The following is a 15,628-nucleotide window of genomic DNA, read 5'->3' as shown; positions in this document are numbered from 1 at the left end:
AAGGTAGTTAAAATGCATACTTTGTTTTTATACACATCCTCCCCTAATGCATCATCAAGTTGAGCAATCACCCCCACTTATTAATGATTTTCCTGAAAGAGTCTTTACTCCAACAACATAAAGGTAATCCTTCAATATCTAACCAAACAATACGTTCCAAAGAAACAAAATTTCGATCCCATTCACGTTTCTCCAACAGCCAATGATCCATAGAGTCACTCTTTTAAAAAAAACTGCAAGCATGTTTGGATTAAATTCAATCATTACCCACAATCCACCGACATATCTCATCTCAAAATCCGAGAATCCTTCTTCCAGACACAACATACGGAGATTGGGAAGAGTTGGAAAATCCATGGCTTTTACAATACATGCCCTTCTCTTCTTTTCAACAATAAAATCACCAGAATACAACTCTATAATGTCATCTTGCTTAACCTTAGGTGGTTCAGATTCATGCAAAGACACTCCTTTAACAACACTTGCATAAGAATGTTCATGGCTAACAATTTTCTGGACATTAACACACCCTCGTCGTATATTCTTATTACTACCATCTTTAGGAAGATGTGGGGTCGATGCATAAAGTTTATGAGTCCCAAACCATACATCACACAGTTTTTTAATCATATGATCTTCACTAATAACCCCAACAAACCTAATGAATCCAAACCTTTTACCCATACGTGTCAACTTTCTTGAAATAAATACATTCACAATTTGACCCAACCGACCACAAACCCGCCATATATCTGATAATTATACCGATTCCGGAAAAGTAGTGATAAAGAATGAAGATACTGGATCACTTACCAGTACTCTCTTTTGATCATAGACCTGCCGATACTCCCTATTGTTAACAGACGACGTAGCATGCTTCTTTCCACCCTCGGCCATCCATCTTGATTGCATGATTCCAATGATTAGTCATGAATAATCCAACAAACCCTACCGGCGTTTGGTCCCGCCGGTGAAGGTATCAATTTTGAATTTCCGAAATTGCCGATAGGATTGATGTTTTTCTTCGGATCCTTAAGATTCTTTTCCCATCATATATATATATATATATATATATATATATATATATATATATATATATATATATATATATATGAGTGATTAATCTAGAAGCAAGTAAACTTACAAAACCATAGAATCACATAAAAATAATTATGTTTATTTATAAACATTTTGTATATTCATAACTGAAAATACATATGTTTATAGATGAAAATGTATGTACAAGTATGAACATCCGTAGTTTTTATATGGTTTTATGATTCTATAAATTATTTTGGTTGTATGTTGAAACTAACTCTATATATATATATATATATATATATATATATATATATATATATATATATATAATCTCAACCATTTTGAACAATATTACTGAATGTTCTCTACTCATTGCTTGCATGTTAAAAAACTAAATATAATTATTGATTTAGTGTTATTTTTTAATAATTGTTATGATCGATTAATTTAAAAGTTTACTTATGTGATAATCTTTTAATTTTGACGATATATATATATATATATATATATATATATATATATATATATATATATATATATATATATATATGTTCAAATGTTTTCAACAAGTATTGTGTGCCTCTAACAACCAATAAGAATTAAGAAAAAAAAATTTAATAATAAATAATAAAAAGGGTATAATAGTAATGTTGGCTGCATTTAATTATGGTAAATATTTAAAACATTTAATATCCTTTAAATTAGAGGAAATTGTTTCTCTAACCCTACAAAAACACCGAACCCCACAAACATATATTATGGTCTTCTTCATCAAATACACCATCGTCTCCATCTTGTATCCCTGAATTCCGAATTGATATATATCGTCCCTTGCTGCAAATTTGGGTTTTATACTCTTGTTCATATACTATTCTTCATGTGTGTTTTCCTGAAATAGCTAAAAGGATAAGATGCCGGCGGTCCATGGATTGACGTAAAAGAAAAAGGGACGCAAGATTCATGAATAAAAGTTGCATCGTGTGGATATTTTATCAAAAGTTAACATCAAGTAAGTTTTATTGATTTTGATTCTATCTTTCAAAAGCATATTCTAATAATATATTATTATTATTATTTTGATGGATGTTCAGTAATGTCCATGACTTTTTGTAAATAAGAAATTTTAGAATTAATACTTATTGGATACAAACTACAAAAAGTATAAATTGAAGATTTATAAACATAATGTGCTTCGACTGTTGTTCCACTTTGTTAATATTAAATTGTTTTATAAATAATCATAAAAGTTTAGTGTTTTGTAAATTGCATATTAGTAATTTCCTACACAATTTCATGTTTTGAGAATTTCAAATTTCAAATTGCAAAAGTGTATTTTGGTATTACAGAATTTATATATTATGATAATGCCTAACAAGTGTTTGTTTAAATGCGTGAAAGAGAATCTAAAGAATTTAACCTTATGGTATGTATTCTGTCAGAATTACTATCAATACATGTTTTAGGTAATTAATTTGTCTGTGTATTATTTTGGTTCAATTTGTAATTTTGAATTCCAATTTATATTGTCCATCGTTATTGTATATTTTATTCTGGCATAATGTATTCTACCAGAATAAAATCTATGTATTCTGCCAGAATGTATTCTATGTATTTTATCGGAGTTTATAAAGCGATAGTTAATTGTAAGTAACATGTTTTTAATCATTATAAGTTTTTGTTGTATTTGTGATAGGAGTGGCTGGAAGAATGCGTTGAGGACCTAATAGGAATAACTTGAAGAATGAATAAAGTTTGGTCATACTCACGATTTAAGAATGTTGTTGTTTTTTAAGAATTTATTCATTTTTGTTGATATTCTTTTAGAATATGTATAATTATATTAAAATGTATGAGGCTTTTAGTCTGTAAGAATATGTATGAATTTGTATTTAAGTTCGGATGTATAAGAATATATATTAGAATGTTGTTATTTTTCAACCTCGGATTCAAGAATTTTGTTTTTCTTCAATAATATTCTATTAGAATAAAATTATGAAAGAACATCATTCTAACAAAAATATTCTGACTGAATAAAATCGGTTATGTTTACAAATTACGTTAGAATTAAAATTGAATTAATTAAAAAAATTCAGATTTGTTAAATTAGGAAAATTAATTATCCCTAAAAATCCGAAAATTTCCTTTTATAAATGTTGTTAATTGACCAAAATACCCTTTTGCTAAAAATTGTGTGATTATATGGTACATGTTACCCCATTGTAATATCATACACTCTCAAATCATGTTCATTGATTAATTTCATCCGTTGGTCCAGATTTGTGCATTTTGGCACACAATAGTTAGCAAAAACAAAATAACCTAAGCCTATATATATATATATATATATATATATATATATATATATATATATATATATATATATATATATATATGTTATTTTTTTAAACTATTACTGTTAGTTATATTAGATTACTATAAAAATAGTTTTTGAATATTATTTTAATTAATTTTACAATTCAATTGAGGTTTGTATATAAGACGTTTAAATATTTTAACTATTTACAAAAATCTTTGATCGCTTTTTAATTTTATTTTGAGATTTTAGTTTAGGTTTAAAACTAATATCCTATTTAAGATAACTAATTAAATATATTATATTAATAATTCAAGAGTTGAATATAGATATTGTATTTAACATCATATTTAAATTAAAAACCTAAGTACATTATACTAATAATTTAAATAATTTGTCATATTAATGATAATATTTTATATTTAATAAGTTAAATAAGATTGAAAGTCGAAAAGAGATGAGTTTTAAATAAATATATTAAGAGTATATATATATATATATATATATATATATATATATATATATATATATATATATATATATATATAGGGTTAGGTTATTTTGTTTTTACTAACTATTATGTGCCAGAATGCACAAATCTGGACCATCGGATGGAATAGAATCAAAGGTCATGATCTGAGGGTCTATGATAGTACAATAGGGTAACATGTACCATATAATCACATAAATTTCAGCATAAGGGCATTTTAGTCAATTGAGACAAATTTAAAAAAGGAAAAATCGAGATTTATGGGATAATTAATGATTCCGATTTAAAAATCTGATTTTTTTCAAATTAATTCAATTTCAAACGTAATTTGTAAACATAAACCGATTTTATTCTATTAGAATGTTATTTTGTTATAATGATATTCTGTAATTCTATCAGAATGGTATACAATTATGAACATAATATTATAGACACATATTATCAAGACCAATAATTTTTAATGAATACAACTTTTATATAAGACGAATTTTAATAGTTTAGAATAAGTAATTACATTCATTCTTAATGAATACAACTATGAACATAAACTATATTCATTCTTGAAATCTCTTGCAAAATATATATATATATATATATATATATATATATATATATATATATATATATATATATATATATATATATATATATATATATATATATATATATATATCGGCATCCTTGAAAGAATCCTCATTCACTTTCTTGTTTCGTTTCTAGATGTCTTGTGTATTTTTAACCTCTAAGCCACTTCAAAATATGCTAGCATTCTATGAGATTGACATTTTGTGAGACTGGTATTCTGTCAGAATTGTATTGCATGAAAATGATTTTCTTCAAGTAGTCTTTCCCATCAGGTCTTCTAGCCATTTCTATCACAAATTCGTTGCCAAATATTTTGTAGTGATACACTTGTAATAACTGCACATTAAACATATAACTAATTAACTATAATTATATCAGAATACAACAATAATATTCTTACAGAATAAACTATTCTTGCAGAATGATTTTGAATATTCTTAAAGAATTTGAACTTAATAGCAACTTATAGTATATGCATAAAACATACTACAGCATGTATAAATGTATTCTGTCAGAATTACTAGCAACACATGTTTTATGTAATATTTATATTCTTATAGAATGCACATGTGTTTGCATTTTGATATGAAAAAGAATCCACAACTTAACCCTTTTCATTCTAACATAATACATACCGCTATTTTCTTATTCTAGTAAAATAGTAAACAACACACATATGCAAAATCCATTGCAATTTGCAAGCAAAATCTATTTTGTCAAAACTCAATCAAACAATATTAAATCAAGTAGGAACAAGAAATGCATTCCTTTTCTTGTAAACTAAGGAACTGCAATTCTAGGAATATCAAATTATATATGCCTAGGATACATAAACTAAGGAACTGCAATTCTAGAAATATCAAATTACTAATTGATCATTTTCAGGCAAAAGTGAAGTAATTCCAATTGTATGCAAATTGAAAAAGGTTGAAAACCAACATAAATAATCTGTTAAAATGCTGATAAAGAGAGATGATAAGGGTACATACATATGTGGATCTTCATCCATTACAGCAGTTTCCTGAGCAAACGTATCCTGTAAAACCAAGTCGTCTTTTTCTCCATCTGCTTCACCCTTATCACCACCTTTGGGAACCAACCCACCAGCATTGTTGACGCCACTAGCTGCAGCAGCCTGCCCTGTTTTAACAATCGCTGGGACTCCTGACTTCCTATCCCTCAGTTTCTGAAGAAATTTGATCTCTTCTAAAGCTAATATGTGTTTATCAATGGTTGTTAGACCACATGTTAGCCATGAATTAGAACATCGAACTCGTAAGCTTTGTTGATTTAAATCGTTAGCTTCAATTTATACCAAGAAAATATAGAAACCCTAGCAGAACATCTGAATCAATAAAACCCAAAAGGAAAAAATGAAATTGGAGAAGAAACCCAGCTCATAAAGAGAAAGAGTGAAGAACACCACGCACCGCATCTCATTGCTATCTTCTGTAACTCCTGTTTGTTCATCTTCTTCGTCTACTATACTTCGTTTTTGGAAATTTTTGTTCTTCTTCATCTTTTACAGCTTTTCTCTGATCCCCTCTTAGGCTTTACTCGAATGAAAACAACCACGCTTGGCAGCCTCGGGTTCGATTACTTCGCAGAGGATGAATTTCTCTCTTGGCGCCTCAAAGTCTCGATACATCTTACTCAATCAAACAAGAAATCCTTTTCTCTCTTTTCTTTCTACACAGAATGATGATGATGATGATGATGACGGATGAAAAGGGTCAATAGATTTAGGGCTTGAATATGGAACAAATAGAGAAGACAGAGAGAAATGGTGAAATCGAACTACATGGGTGGTGGGAAGCGGTGAAATCGATTTAGGGCAAATGTTCTATATTTATCTTTGCTTCTTGGCGTGATATAAGGAATTGTTGTTGATCTACCATAATTAACTATGCAAAGATTACTATAATACTCTTAAATGATTTATTTAATGATTTATTTTTTCCTAATTTCCTATTGGTGCATTCATGCACATAATAGTTGCTAGAAACATTTGAACCTAGCTCTCTCTATATATATATATGACAAATAACAAATAGTATGAAAGTAATATAAGTTTTATCAACATAAAAACATAAAAACATATATATTTTAAAATTTGTATTTAAGAAGCATATTAAACTCTGATAAACTCATACAAAAAGAATATGTAGAACTCCTCATATGCTTAATATATTTAATATATTGATAAAAATAATAAAATTTCCATTTTTTTATGCAATAAGAACTATTTCTTTAACTCTTCATATATCTTCAACTTTTGATACTTTAATCACAAACCACTTCAACGATATTTTTTTTTAGAAAAATATTACTTATATACTACTAATATGGTTAAAAATGTTTTAAAGAGTGGAAAATAAAATAAAAGTCATTAGTAAATGACATTAATTTTAGAAACATACAAATTGATTTAGTTAAGTAATTTTAAGATATAAGCTAAAAACTCTTGAGTTGTTATTAATTAGTTAAAATTTGAGAAATTGTGGATATTGCAAATGAATATGGTGATCTCCTTTATAATATTTATTATAAAGATAAGATATATACGAGAATTAGAAAAGTCATCAAATTTTTAACATTGTATTTAAGGAAACACTATTTTATTATTTTTGTTTTTAGAAGATAAACTAGTTACAAAAAAAAAAAAAAAAAAAAAAAAAAAAAAAAAACAATTAGAAAAAAAGTTTAGTAAAAGAAATTTTTGGAAAACAATTTTTTTTACTACATAAAACCGTTTACCATGTTTCTAGAAGCTTACTTACACAAATCATATTGAAATGATATTTTTGTGGCGAATAAATGTCCACATAAGTTAAAAATTTGTAGATTAAATCGGTTTTAATTGTCTTATTGATCGATCAACCTACTTCCTACCATGAGCTCTATATCATTTTCAAGCATAAATTTTGAGAACCTAGTTCATTAGGGTTTTTTAGACATGAAGTTATTGTAGGTTGTAATTAAGCTCAAATAATCATTTTCAATCATAACCAACATTACAAAGATGACCAACCCTACTAAAATGTAAATGTGTAAATATAATTAAGCTCAAATAATCTATTGAGCTCAACTTAATTCAACTTGATTTTATGTAAATATGAATGAAAATAAAGGGTAATATATAAATATAACTAAGTTCAGTTAAGCACATGAGTTTTACGGGCCGAGTATTCCAATACTCAAGTTTGAATTGATGATATCCTCGACTAGCTCGAGTTGGAGTTAAAATTTTATTGAAACAAGTAGATTTTGAGTATTTTTCAAGCCAGTCGAATATCTCATGTTATCTCAACTCAATTACACCCAAAAGATGGACACATTGAAAATAAAAAAAATCAACCAAAGTTAAAAATATTATGAGTGTTTTTATCAGGTACACTATTGAAAAAAATTTAATATTAGAGTGATTATTGTAATTTATGTAACTTATATGGTTTATGTGTTCGATGCAACAAAGAATTAAGAAAGTTTTAAGTGTATTGATCTTTTATTAGTAAATGTATATCACAAGAAAAAGACTATAATATGCACGAGGAGTTGAATAGTAAGAAGCCTAAAAGAATTTATGCAAATGAAGTTATGAATGTTGTTTTACCATTGTTTCTTTTATTTTTGTCTTCGGTAAATGTTGTAATGATATTACAGATTTACATCGTAAAAAAAAAACAAATATAATGAACCTTGGTTCTCAAAGTATGTGCTTTAAACCAATAAATAGTTTATAGTTACGAAGGAGGTAGATCCAAAAAAAAAAAAAAAAGCAAATTAATACATCAAAATTTTATGTATGTGGCCATATATTTATCACATAGTGGTCACCTCAATAAAGTTTGTGTATGTAAGCTTGTAAAATTCGGTCAAAAAAATTATTATATACGAACTTTTAAAAATATTGATGGTTTTACATAATTTTGTTATAAACTTGAAATGTTTTTTTTTGGAAAGATAATAATAAAATAATAGCTTTTCAGATAAAATATAGACAAATTTGCAAAAATGGTCCCTGCGGTATGCAATTTTTTGGGGTTTTAATCCAAACCATGACTTTTTTGGAGTGATGGTCATTTTGAGGTAGTTTGCTTGTAATTTTGGTCATTCGGTAAATTAAAAAGACTAAATTGCCCTTATTATATTTATTTTCCATTTTTCTTTTTTTCCTATAACTATTTATATATAAAAGATAAAAATAGGGACCCACATACTCTCTCTATCTCTCTCTCTCTCTCTGTCTCTCTGATAAAGTGAATCCCACAAGCCCCGTCATCTCTCTCTACAACTAATCTCCTCCTTATTCCGACGATTTTCCGATGGAACCGAACAGCAAGAACACCAGAGCAGTGCCACTGACACCGTCGAAGTCGAAGTATTCCAGCAAGTCAAAGCTACTAGAGAATGCAAACCCTAACGTTACTAGCCCTAATCCGAAAGCCTTGAATTCCCCATCAGTCAAATCAGCGACTAAAGTCCAGAAATAGGCGATGAAGAAACCTAATCAGATCTATTCACCTTCTCCCAAGAACAAGATTCGAGAAAGGAAGTTTGTGGTGGCGAAGAAGAATTCGAAGAGAGACAAGGATAAAACCCCAATTTTAGTCGATTGTAAGTGTAATGCTAGTGGTAATTCGGACAAATGTTTGTGTGTGACATTTTTGAGACGTCCGGTGATAAGAGGAGAAGGGAGAAACTGTTGGATGAAGCAAGAAAGAGTATTCCTGAACCTGGATTTGGAAGAGTTTTGAATTTGGTCAAGGCCTTCGAGAATATTCTCACGTTACCAGATTCAAATGAGGATGAACTCGAAGATCAGACAAACAACAATCCTGAGAGACGATTCTCATCTACTTCATTCAACCCATCTGATCTCTTACTCACTGCAGGAAATCTAGGGTTGTGTTCTTCACTTGATGGCAACCATGGGAGGTTGGTTGATCATCATCTAAAAACTTTGCCATGACATTTCTGTTAAACATGCTTAATTTCGATTCTAAATGGGTTTATTTCTACGTTTTAGCACTTCAAACAAGATTTTAGGAGGTGGTCGTCAAAGCAGAAGAAACGTAAGTCATCATTCATCATTGTTTTTCTAAAATCGAGATCGTTGCTTCTTGTTTATGTTGATTTATTAACTTTTATTCTACTATGGAGAGTTCTAATTCATCATCTTCAAGTTTTGGAGGCGGCAAATGGAAAAGACGAACACTCAAGGCTACCTCCCAATGACCTTTCAAACTTAGAACAGAGGTTGGCATTTACATTTTACAGTTCATTATAAGTTACAACACTTGTACCTTTTATAAATCTCTTGAATTCAGCACATTAACTCATGAATTTGCAACAAAGAGGAAGAACAAAACAAGAAGAGTTCATGAAGAAAGTCAAGGAGATGATAATTCAACAACAAAAGCAACAGATTCCCATCCTAGAGAGAGAGAGAGAGAGAGAGAGAGAAAGAGAGATAGAGAGATGTAGGCCCAAATTAATTATTTATTTACTTTTTCATTTAAATTAAATAGAAAAAACATAAAAAAATATACCAGAAGGGCATTACAGTCATTTCAATTTTACGAGAGACTAAATTTACATACAAACATGGCCAAAAAGGTCACGAAGCCAAAAAAGTCGGGTTTGGACTAAAACCCAAAAAAAATGCATACCACAGGGACTATTTTTGCAGTTTTGTCTAAAATATAATGACTTTTCTAAAAATTTCTCTCTATATATACTAGACAAATCTTGTACATTACATATATAAAATTTTATAATTACTATATATATATATATATATATATATATATATATATATATATATATATATATATATATATATATATATAAGGTTAGGTTATTTTGTTTCTAGTAACTATTGTGTGTCAGAATGCACAGATCTGGACCATTGGATGGAATATAATCAAAAGTCATGATCTGAGGGTCTATGATAGTAGAATATGATAACATGTATCATATAATCACACAAATTTGAGCATAAGGGCATTTTAGTCAATTAACCTATATTAAAAAAGGAAATTTTCGGATTTTTAGGGATAATTAATTTATTTTGTTTTTAAAAATCTGAATATTTTAAATTAATTTAAAATTAAAAATCCGATTTTATTCTGTCAGAATGATAGAATTTTAACCATAAACTAGTAAATATACTTTTCGATTTTATTCTGTCAGAATGACAGAATGTCAACCATAAACTAGTAAATACATTCTGAAAGACTACACAAAATCGATTCTTGAAATAATAATATACCAAATAATTACATTGTATGATTGTGATTCATTGAATAATAACAAACATTCTGAAAGAATAACAAGTATAATTCTTAAAAAAATAACAAGATTCTTAAAACAGTGAGTGTGATCATTCTTTAATTCATTCTTCAAGCCTTTCTCATCAGGTCTTCAAGCCATTTCTACCAGAAATTCATTGCCAAGTAATTTGTAGTGATAAACTTGTAACAACTGCACATTAAACATACACATAATTAACTACAATTCTATCAGAATACAACAATAATATTCTTACAGAATGAACTTAAATCATAGTCTTTTCTTCTATATGCATAAACATTCTAAAGCATGTATAAATGTATTATGTCAAAATTACTAGCAACACATGTTTTATGTAATATATATATTATCATAGAATGAACACGTGTTTGCATTCTGATATGAAAAAAAATTAAAGAATAAAATTTGATTTCATTCTTAGAGAACAATATCATTGTAAAAGAATAAAATTAAAGCTTCCATGGCTTTTTTGGTTGTCTACGTCTGATCAATTTGCAGGATTACATGTGAAGAATATTACCCTTCTTCATTCTGAAATAATATTAGCCTTTGTCAAACTAAAGCCCTATTTACTATAAAAGAATATTGCCCTCATTCTGAAAGAATTTACAGGTCAACAAAATGATTTTAATGAGTGTTTTATTGGCTTTACCTGTCTAGTACGACCTGCTTCACTCTTTCATTATAATGATGATTCGGTAATGCCCTCGTATAATTGATTGTCACCAACAACCCCTGACTTGACTCTACAACAAAATCAATCAAATAAAAACTCAAACTCAATCACAAATGATAGCTTGAGAACTAATTTGAATGAAAACCCGTAAGTTGAGCTACATTAAATAAATTATGAAGAAATAAACAAAGAAGGATAATAGGTAGGAAATGTCGAGTTGGGAAAGGTTTTCCCCTGCACACCACACTCACCTTTCCAGTTTCCATCATGTGGATAGATCTTAAGTTAATTGTTGAAACTGGATTCATTGTCATCAGGTTTAACCCAGTATTGTTTGTTAAGCATTTCATCGAACATGTGGTGGACCAACAAATACTCCTCCCTAGCCACATCAAGATCTCAAATCCCATACATCTTATACAATCGATGGATGAATAGCTTCTAATTCCTTCAATTTCTTCAAATTGAAGCTGTTAAGAGAACCAATATAAGGGGGAAATTGAAAAAAAAAGGAGATGAAATTGAGTTATTGATGAAGACAGAAAACGACCATAGAACCATAAAAAGCAAAATTGTTGGTGTAAGACGTGTGCCATTAAAGCATCTTGTTCTACGTTATGACAGAGGGACGCAAGGTGTCCTGGACCTTCGTCTCCAGCATACAGTGAGGAAGGCGTGAGAGCATTAATGGTGATTGGAGCCAAGGGATTAGTCGTTAAGAGTGAGGAAAGAGATAACATGAAACACAAGACGTGTACCAAGCAGGAAACGAAGGTGAAGGGTAGACATCAGCAGCGATCCTCGGGGGGTGGGGGGTGTCTCTTGGCGGCTTAAGCGAAGGTAACAACCTCCTCATTTTGATTTCATCCTCCCTGTAGGTGAAAAAGAAGAACCGTAGGAAATATAATAGAGGATATAAGATAGAGAGATACTAGGTCAAATATATTTACTTTATTTCCTTAATTGCAAGATTTCAATTAAATGATTTCCTTAATTAAAAGTACAAAAGGTCCAAAATACCCCTTAATAATTTATTTAATTATTTATTATTTCTTGAATTCTCATTGGTGCATTTAGGCACACAATTGTTGCTAGAAACATTTGAACCTAGCTCTCTCTCTCTCACTCTTACTCTCTCTCTCTCTCTCTATATATATATATATATATATATATATATATATATATATATATATATATATATATATATATATATATATATATATATATTTTGATGTTAAAAGTCCTTTTTGTAAAAGGACTTTTTGGCTAGTCACTTTTTCCAAAAGATAGTATTTAAAATGTGTTTGTATTTGCTTTTAGGGTAAAAGTCATCTTTTCATGTTAAAAAGTCTCAAAAGTCACAAAAAGATAGGATTTTGTGACTTTTGAAACACTAACTTTTCATTCTACATAAAAAGTTATTTTAAAAGATCTTTTGCATTACCCAAACATATTTTAGTCATTTTTTAACTTTTTGAAAAAGTTAAAAACAAAATTTGTTTTAAAAGCAATCCCAAATATGCTCATATATTCCGTTAAAACTCATAGAATATACAGTTGTCAACTTTTACTTATAAAAGTTGTAATGATATTAGGTCGGAAAAGAAAAACAAATATAATGAAATTTGGTTCTCAAATTTTGTGCTTTAAAGCAGTAAGTAGTTTATAATAGGGAGGAGGTAGATCGAAAAAAAAAAACAAATTAATATTAGACATATGTTTATCACATAGTTGTCACCTCAATGAAGTTTGTGTATGTAAGCTTGTAAAATTCGATCAAAAAAATTATTTTATGAGAACTTTTAAAAATATTGATGGTTTTACTGAATATTGTTATAAACATGAAATGTTTTTGGAAAGATAATAATAAAATAGTGGTTTTTTAGATAAAATATAATGACTTTTCTATAAATGTCTCGATATATCTCGATATATACTAGACAAAACTTGTACACTACATACATAAAATTATATATATATATATATATATATATATATATATATATATATATATATATATATATATATATATATATATATATATATATATATATATATATATATATATATATATATATATATATATATATATATATATATATATAGGAGTAGGATCAAATGAGAACACCTAAAATGTTGAGAACGCGAAAACGGATCTGGACCATCAAAATATTCAGATCTGAGGCTATTATCAAACGGGTCATTTACGTAAATTCTAAAACCATAAGTATTAAAGTGTAACTTGTAAAAGGTCACAAGGCTATAATGGTAATTGTAATTTTAACTTGTTCCTATAATTTCTCAATCACATATCATATTGCCGTTCAAATTAATTGTCCCCCACTTCATTTCTTTCTCTCTCTCTATACCTAGGTTTTAATCAATTCCTCCCTCAGCCTCCCACCATCGCACATCGTTTGAATCAATCCTAATCGGAGCATCGCAAGTCTCCACCTCGATGCGTTTTTGGTTTAATACGTAGGAAGGAAGTGAAGGCAGTCGGCGACGTCTGTGGTCGACCGTCGTGATGGCGAGGGGAGCGTCTCCGTGGTCGACGAGGCTGAAGAGGAGGAAAGGAGGAGGCAGCGAGGGGTGGGTTGTTGGTCTCGGTGGATCGAAGATGGGACACCTTTGGTGATTGGCTGGATCGAAGAGAAGAAGAAAAGAGAATGGAAGCAGCGGGATGTGGGGTCTGTCATTGGTTTCCGGTGACAAATCCCCGATATTGGGTTGTTTGGTGATCGAGAAGGGCAGCAACGATTCAAAAATAAGTAATGGTTCCTTTTTTTTTGTTCTTGTTTGATTTGGCAGAACTCGATAGGGTCAAGTGGGTCTTTGAAGGCTCAAGTGGCAACCCTTACAATTGATGGAAGAGATAGCCACACAAAGTTGTAATCAGATTCAAGGTAAAAGGTTGTGCACATAAGCTGTTTGATGATATGTGTGAGAGGGGTATTCATTTATGAATAGCAGGGTATTCATTTGTTAATAACAATGTATTCGTTTGTAAATAGCAGTGTAATCATGTGTGAATGAGTGTATTTTATTTATGATTAGAGGTATTGTTTTATTCATTTGTGAATACGAGGGTATTCATTTGTTAATAACAATGTATTCATTTGTAAATAGCAATGTAATCATGTGTGAATAAGTGTATTTATTTATGATTAAAGGTATTCTTTTATGAAGAAATGATAATTTTTACACCCCCTTTATTTTCAGTTGATTAAAAGAAAGGAAGTTGATTACTTGTAAATTGATATGTATTCATTTGTGATTGCAGTAGTATTAGTTTTTTGAAAAAAAAAATTGTTCATGAATACAAATGTATTTATTTGGGGTTGGATTTCTATTAATTTTTTTGAAAAAAAAACGTGGAATATGAGAAAAAAAAATTTAAGAAAAAAAATTTAATTTTTTTAGTTTTAATTTTTTTTTTGATAAAAATGTTTTTTATATTTCATTAATAAGAAAAATAAAAAATCAAATATCTCCTTCTTTTTTGGTAACTGATCCTAAATTTAAAGGAATTTGATTGATTTTATTTTATTTTAATTTAATTAAAATATGCAATTACTTATATGCCCTTATATATTGATTGGTCCAGAACTGTTCTCGCGTTCTCAACCTTTTAGGTGTTCTCATTTGATATATATATATATATATATATATATATATATATATATATATATATATATATATATTTGGTTAAAACTAATGAAATAGGTTTGTCAAACTTTTGCCCTAAGTAAAAGTTGTAATGATATTAGGTCTGGAAAAAAAAAACAAATATAATGAACCTTGGTTCTGAAAGTTTGTGCTCTAAACTAATAAATAGCTTATAATCAGGAAGGGATAGATTGAAAAAAAAAACAAATTAATACACTAGATTTTTATGTATTAGATATCTATTTATCAAATAGTTGTTACCTAAATTTGTGTATATAATCTTGTAAAATTCGATAAAAAAATTATTTTATGATAACTTTTAAAAATATTAATGGTTTTACTGAATTTTGTTATAAACATGAAATGTTTTTGGAAAATTAATAACAAAATAGTGGCTTTTCAGATAAAATATAATTACTTTTCTATAAATATATACTACATACATTAAATTTTATAATTACAATATATATATAAAAACTTAAAACTCATGTAATATACGATTGACAACTTAATGATTACCATTAACAAACGAGTTACA

The 15,628-nt window shown here is 28.5% G+C and overlaps 1 long non-coding RNA gene across 1 annotated transcript; it reads right to left on the bottom strand.

Moving 5' to 3' along the window:
• Window positions 1–11,226: 11,226 nt before the first annotated feature.
• On the bottom strand, window positions 11,227–11,706 carry LOC145119222 (uncharacterized). Its single transcript, XR_013713752.1, has 3 exons — window positions 11,673–11,706; window positions 11,398–11,491; window positions 11,227–11,276 (listed from the first exon to the last, which is right to left on the bottom strand). It is a non-coding gene; the product is annotated as an uncharacterized LOC145119222 (long non-coding RNA).
• Between the last annotated feature and the right edge of the window lie 3,922 nt (window positions 11,707–15,628).

This window comes from Lactuca virosa, chromosome 6 (assembly GCF_052849685.1).
Source record: "Lactuca virosa cultivar CGN04683 chromosome 6, Lactuca_virosa_CGN04683_v6, whole genome shotgun sequence".
Lineage (NCBI taxonomy): Eukaryota > Viridiplantae > Streptophyta > Magnoliopsida > Asterales > Asteraceae > Lactuca > Lactuca virosa.
This window is presented reverse-complemented; position numbering and strand designations above follow the sequence as displayed.